Source organism: Amia ocellicauda, chromosome 5 (assembly GCF_036373705.1).
Source record: "Amia ocellicauda isolate fAmiCal2 chromosome 5, fAmiCal2.hap1, whole genome shotgun sequence".
Taxonomy (NCBI): Eukaryota; Metazoa; Chordata; class Actinopteri; order Amiiformes; family Amiidae; genus Amia; species Amia ocellicauda.
Window position 1 is genome coordinate 11,360,733 of NC_089854.1, and position 7,113 is coordinate 11,367,845.

The window sequence follows — 7,113 nt, forward strand, 5'->3', positions numbered from 1 at the left end:
AGCAGGTGTGCGCAGATATCCTGCAGCACCTCAGTTACTCTCTTCCTCCTCAGATGAATCCAGGGCGGGACGGGAGATGCTCCGTGGAGGACAGCTGAGGGTCTGTGTGTCATCAAGCAGCGCAGTCCTCAGAGAGGTCTGCCACACAGGTAATCGGCCATTTATGACCATTTCCGATGGTCATGTGCAATCTACCTAATCTCTGTTTCCGAAGGTAGCCGCAATAGGAGTAGGAGCTATTCAAGAAGGCGGAGACAGTTTTAATAAAAGATTCACCGCAGAGGGAGGGGTTCAGACAAAAGACACTCTTCCCAATTAAGGAAAGAAACAGTGAGCATCAAATTAATCAGATCCACAAGACCAAAAGGAAAATCCAATCAATCAAGGTCTGAAGTTTGGCGTCTTCCGCGACACCTGCCAAGACGAGATTTATTTAAACAGCTGTTTTGCCAGTGAGTATGTTTATATTATAATATACATTATTATATATTAATACATTGTTACAAGTGTGTAACACGTGTTTTATGTGTTTTTTATTTTTAAACTTTATTGTATTTATTAATTGTACTATATGCCAGGTATAATTGTATTTGAGAGAGAGAGAGAGAGAGAGAGAGAGAGAGAGAGAGAGAGAGAGAGAGAGAGAGAGAGACGGGCTGCGTTTCAGTGAAGTTTGTGTAAGGGAAGGAGAGTGATTCTATTTAAATAAGAAATTGTACAAATGAGAGGAGGCCATTCGACCATCGTGCTCGTTTGGTGTCCATTAATAACTAAGTGATCCAAGGATCCTATCCAGTCTATTTGTAAATGTTGCTAATTTTCATCGCTGGGGAGTTTGTTCCAGATTGTGCCGCCTCTCTGTGTGAAGAAGTGTCTCCTGTTTTCTGTTTTGAATGCCTTGAAGCCCAATTTCCATTTGTGTCCCCGGGTGCGTGTGTCCCTGCTGATCTGGAAAAGCTCCTCTGGTTTGATGTGGTCGATGCCCTTTATGATTTTGAAGACTTGAATCAAGTCCCCATGTAGTCTCCTCTGTTCCAGGGTGAAAAGGTTCAGTTCCTCAGTCTCTCAGTAGGACTTTCCCTTCAGACCTGAAATAAGTCTGGTTGCTCTCCTCTGAACTGCCTCTGGAGCAGCGATATCTTTCTTGAAGTGTGGAGCCCAGAACTGCACACAGTATCCAGATGAGCTCTAACTAGTGCATTGTACAGTCTGAACATCACTGCCCTTGTTCTCAATTCTACACTTTTGACAATATACCCTAGCATTCAGTTTGTCTTTTTTATTGCTTCTCCTCATTGCTTGGATGGAGAAAGTGAGGAGTCCACATAGACTCCTAGGTCTTTCTCATGCGTTACTTCATCTAGTTCTATTCCTCCCATAGTGTAATTATAGTGGACATTTTTGTTACCTGCTACCTTGCACTTGTCCACATTGAATTTCATCTGCCAGGTGTCGGCTCACAACTGAATATTATCCCTTTGAATAACCTGTGCTGCCGAGATTGTATCTGCTGATCCACCTATTTTAGTATCATCTGCAAATTTGATCTCTCTTAGGGTTTGACTGGACTGATTGTTAAGCTGAGGCATGTCATCTGTTTTCTCTTTTGTAAAAACCTCTGTGAAATAATCATGTAGAACATTTGCCAATGAAAGCTTCATTTTACAAGATACCTCCATTTTTGCCCTTTATCTGTTTCACGTCCTCCTTTATTGACCTCTTGCGGTTGTAATATTGAAAAAAGCTCTTTGCATTAGTTTTAGCTCCAAGAGCTATGTTTCTGTCTTTGCTTTCCTGATCCTTCTTAATGTCTCTTTGCAGCTCAACATATTATATGTATTTTGTTTAATCTCCATCCCTTTTGTATGTGCTATACAACATGTTATTCCTCTTGATATTTTTTTGCATACCTCTATTAAACAATTTGGGCCAATGTTTTTTGGTCCTCAATTTGCTAAGTTTTGGTACAGGTATAATCCCTGTTAAACATCCAGGTATTGCACATATTTACACCCCAGGACCTTAGTTATCTTTATTTGTTTGTTTATTTTATGGGTGTCTGAAAATATATGCTTTAGCTTAAATTATTATATTCTTTTATTTTTGAGAAATGGTATGAACAGGTGGTCTTAATTTCTAATGCCCTACAAACAGAATAATCCTAATAATACTGGATAGGGGTATTGTCTAAAATTAGTTGCATTTTATGTTTATGTTAATGTACAGGACAGGGATGTTATAATATTATAATCATATAATGGTCATTGATATGTCACATTCCATGTTTGGAAAAATGCAAAGAAACAGGTGCCTTTACTAATACAGTTGCAGCTAGATACAGTATTTTCAAAAGTCATGACATTTCGGTTTTAACTTATGTTAATAATATATGTTATTACTTAACATAAAACTTATATTAAACAAATATAGAGTACTGAATGCATAAGTTAACCATGTTATCTGTAATATAATACATATGATAAACTTTATACTTAAGTTTGGGGGCTGCAAAAGTCCTTGTAGATAATCTATAAATGGTAATATCCATTGGTAGTAAACATGAGTAAAAGTCCTTGCAGCATCTCTGTTAATGTATTTTGTTATGGTGTATTTAACATATTGATAACTTACAAACACGCAAAATGTATAAAATAATGTATCAGGAATGTTTGAAGTGAAATTTGCTTTATACTCCTGTTTATAAATGATGTATAAGAGGGACTCTTTTTAGCTACCTGTTCGACATGGTGGTTATTCCATGTATTGCAATAATTTAGTTATACTGAATTTATAATGCATTTATAATGTTTTGTAAAGTATCTATTAATCAGACATTACATATGTATAACTCATTAATAATAAGTGTTATATCATAACATCTTATGCCTCAAAAAGTATAGAAAACGTCTATTACCCCACAAACTTTGCTTTTGTGACCAGGACAGTGATATTTTGAAATTTACCTATTTCCAATGAATATGCAAAATTGTTACTTTTCGTTCAAATAAAGTCAGAAAAAAACAACATATGTATCCAAAATAACATGTACACCGATCAGCCATAACATTATGACCACTGACAGGTGAAGTGAATAACACTGATAATCTCCTTATCATGGCACCTGTCAGTGGGTGGGATATATTAGGCAGCAAGTAAACATTTTGCAGGAAAAATGGGCAAGCGTAAGGATCTGAGCGACTTTGACAAGGGCCAAATTGTGATGGCTAGACGACTGGGTCAGAGCATCTCCAAAACTGCAGCTCTTGTGGGGTGTTCCCGGTCTGCAGTGGTCAGTACCTATCAAAAGTGGTCCAAGGAAGGAAAAGCGGTGAACCGGCGACAGGGTCATGGGCAGCCAAGGCTCATTGATGCACGTGGGGAGCGAAGGCTGGCCCGTGTGGTCCGATCCAACGGACGAGCTACTGTAGCTCAAATTGCTGAAAAAGTGAATGCTGGTTCCGATAGAAAGGTGTCAGAACACACAGTGCATCGCAGTTTGTTGCGTATGGGGCTGCGTAGCCGCAGACCAGTAAGGGTGCCCATGCTGACCCCTGTCCACTGCCGAAAGCACCTACAATGGGCACGTGAGCATCAGAATTGAACCTTCAGAGGTCTAGTGGAGTCCATGCCTCGACGGGTCAGGGCTGTTTTGGTGGCAAAAGGGGGACCTACACAATATTAGGCAGGTGGTCATAATGTTATGGCTGATCAGTGTATTTATACTGTAATTTTAAATTCCTCAATTGGATTGACGAAGGGGGAATATGGTGGAAGGAAAATTAATTGGATCTGGGGGTGTGTTGAACCTTTCTTGGAAATAAATGGAAAAGTTGTTGAGATAAAGCAAATAGAAACTTTATTAACAAGCTAGCTTGGAAGCACCACGTCAGGGAATTCCTTCAGTGAGAAATTAGTTTTTACAAACACAAGGGAAGCTTTATAAGAAGATGAAGAAGAATGTGGTGATTGTTCATCCAATCAAAAGGTGCAAGCCGAGTCTGCTTGCGATCGGTCTTCACGGGGAGAGGCGTGGGATCCGCAAACCAGATGGCTTCCTTTGATGTACTCCGAGAAGACCGATCCCATGGTCAGCATTAACAACTATCAATCAATCATTATTATGTACATCTCCTGCCTCTCTGGTAAATATTAATTCCACAAACAGATTTTCAACCAACAAGCAGCTGTGGGCTCTCTGTCTCCACTGTGTTGTCCTTTTGTCATAGAGATGAATTTCTAACAAATGTACCTTATTGACTATTGCTAGCCTGATAAATCTAATTTGCTCAGTCTGTATACATGCTATTATTTCTGCTAGTATTAATATACAACATTTAGTTACTACAAAACACTTTCTTCAACTTTACAATACAGGTTCTTCAGGGTGGTTGATGAACCATTCTTGGATTAGTGCTACACAGTGGAAGCTCAAATTGTCAAAAAACAAGGAAAAGGTCCGACTCAATATGATTGTCCCCATTATATAGTTTCACTTTTGGATTCAGTTCGCCAAGAAATAAAGAAAATATCATAACCACAATAAAAACATTTAAACACAAAATCCCCCTTCTAGATGTCGAGCCACCATTATTAATTAGCAGATATATAGATAGATTTTTAAACCGACCAATCTGCACATGGTTTCTTTACTAAAAATGATCCAAATAAATACAGATTTGAGTGTTGCTTCTTATCACTTATCTATGCATGTATTGACCAATTCCGACGATAGGTCAGTTGAAGAAAAAAGAAATAAAAACGAACCAACACCGTATCATGATAGCATATGTGAGTGACTGTATGTCTGGTCTTCCATGTCCCCTCGTCAGGGGGATACATTTTCTGTCCTGTCCAAAATGTACTAGTTCATAGGCTAAGCTAGCCCTTACATCTTCTGTAGCCTGTAGCATTCTGTACGTATGCTTGTCAATTCACTGGAGGAGAGACCGAATGAGCCGAGGTCAGGCAGGGAGTCTGTTCATTACAAAACCAATCATTAGTCACATTAGGGGTGTTGGAGGTTTAAATCAACACCAGATTACATAAACAGCAAAGATCAGTCATTACAAGACAAATGGAAATGGTCACCGCCTCGTGGGTAAATCGGGGCGACACTATGCCACCTCCTTTGGTTTACGAGAGGGGAACCCGTGCTACCCACTGTCCCGGGCAGGCTCGACAGGACCCCAAGACACTCAACACGCACAGGTGAAAGGAATAACAGTTTATTAAATCAAGTTCCAGTCAGGGCACGAAGACTGTCCTGAATATCAAGTTGTACAGAAGCAAATGTAAATTAATTATCAATAAAACCTAACTAAAATCGCCTTTGATCCGAGCACTTGAAACCTTACCCAAAAATATAAACCTAAGAAGGTAGTTTTAGAAGTTTACTGCTTCCATTTCCATAGCACTATAACACAAACACAAGGACATGAATAGCTTTCTTCCCCCTTCTTTCACAGCGGTGATCAGCGCTCGCCCCGCACTGGTAAGTGAGGTGCAGCCCTGCCAGCGCCCCGGACACCGGCCAGCTGGAAAACAAGAGGGATAGTTAAAAAAAAAAAAACACGAGTTACAGCCCACCTTTCAATCTGCCTCAGTGGGGCTTCAACTGACCCAGTGGCAGCGGAACCTCCGGTGGGAAAACTCCATATTTAATGGTTTCTCGTCTAATCCACAATAATACCTTGTCCAGCTGCAGTTCAGTTGGAAGAATGCCAGGTTGAGGAGGTAAACGGGAGATCCAGGTCTCCTTGCTGTAATGCAGACAAAGATCAAAATAAAGCCAGTTCCAAAAAGTGCAAACGTCTGTGGCTCTTAATTGCCGCATATCAAATCTTTACCTTTTACTCGGTGCACTCTCGCTTACTGCAACCCCACTGCATCCACAAATCACCAAAAACACCTGCAAAATGCTCCTCTACCAAGCCCTTCGCGTACGTGACCACCTCAGGGGCCAGGATCTTCGCTTGCACTATTTATAATCCACCAAGGGAAGGGAGAACTGAGAAAGAGTGTGTTTCTCAGCTTAAATACTGAAACAAAGAGCCAGGGCTGCAGGTGAAGGTAATTAGAAGAGATCGGGCAGTGAGTCCAGGTGACAATGTGGGCTGGTGCCATGCGCTTGACAAGAAAAACAATAAATCAATCTAAACTCAATAAACCAATTATACAGAAAAGAAAGCTGATGCAACACAATAAGGAAGAAAAAACATACGTCATAAGAATAAGTGCACACATCTTACTAAATAAGTGAAAGAATAATATAATAATGAATACATTAACAGATATATTGCCCGTCACGGGACGCCCGTGACAAAATAACCACAGCGGGGCCGGGGCCGTCCCTGTGTAGAGACCTGCGGATCTCGTCCTTTTCCGAGAGAGACAGGAGCTGACCCCAGGCTGGCCTCTACTGGCAGAGGACTTGTGCTATTTTGTAAATCAATACATTCATTTTTAAATTCTCACTGAATGTGAATAATAGGCCTAATGGAAATTAATATATTGACGAGTTTTAAATGAATCCTAACTATTCATATGAAACACTAATTGGAACCATAATGGACAGCCCTGAACCCATTAATCGTATTAAATATATAGCTCTGGATAAAATGAAGCGACCACTCCAAGTTCAGAAATCAATGTTAAGTGGTCTCTTAATTTTTTTCCAGATCTGTATCTATGTCAAAAATATATAACGAGAAAATTGACAAATTATTTCAAATAAATAGTTGTAACTCACTTTTACTTGCTCTCTGCTCATCATCATAATTGTGTTGGACAAATATACAGTCTTTCTCTACTTCAAACGTTTTTAACAAATGAACTTCAGTTATAAGGAGCTGGGGGCAGAGTCTGCTCTGAGTCTGAGTGTATTGACAGGACTGTGCGTGCGGAGGGGGGGCGATCCCACCCTTATAATAATAATAAATCTTACACTGTAGCAAACAGATTTCAAGTTGCATTATTATTATTATTATTATTATTATTATTATTATTATTATTATTATTACATATTACATATACAGGATCCTCAGTGCTCTTAGACGCTATGCAGTTATGTTATTGTGGGGGGTTTCGCTTTTTTGTAATATTTTAAATAAATAG

General features: G+C 39.6%; 1 long non-coding RNA gene across 1 annotated transcript; it reads right to left on the reverse strand.

The window, feature by feature from the left end:
- Window positions 1–5,209: 5,209 nt before the first annotated feature.
- LOC136750553 (uncharacterized) lies at window positions 5,210–6,014 on the reverse strand. Its single transcript, XR_010816891.1, has 3 exons — window positions 5,847–6,014; window positions 5,620–5,759; window positions 5,210–5,534 (listed from the first exon to the last, which is right to left on the reverse strand). It is a non-coding gene; the product is annotated as an uncharacterized LOC136750553 (long non-coding RNA).
- Window positions 6,015–7,113: the final 1,099 nt, after the last annotated feature.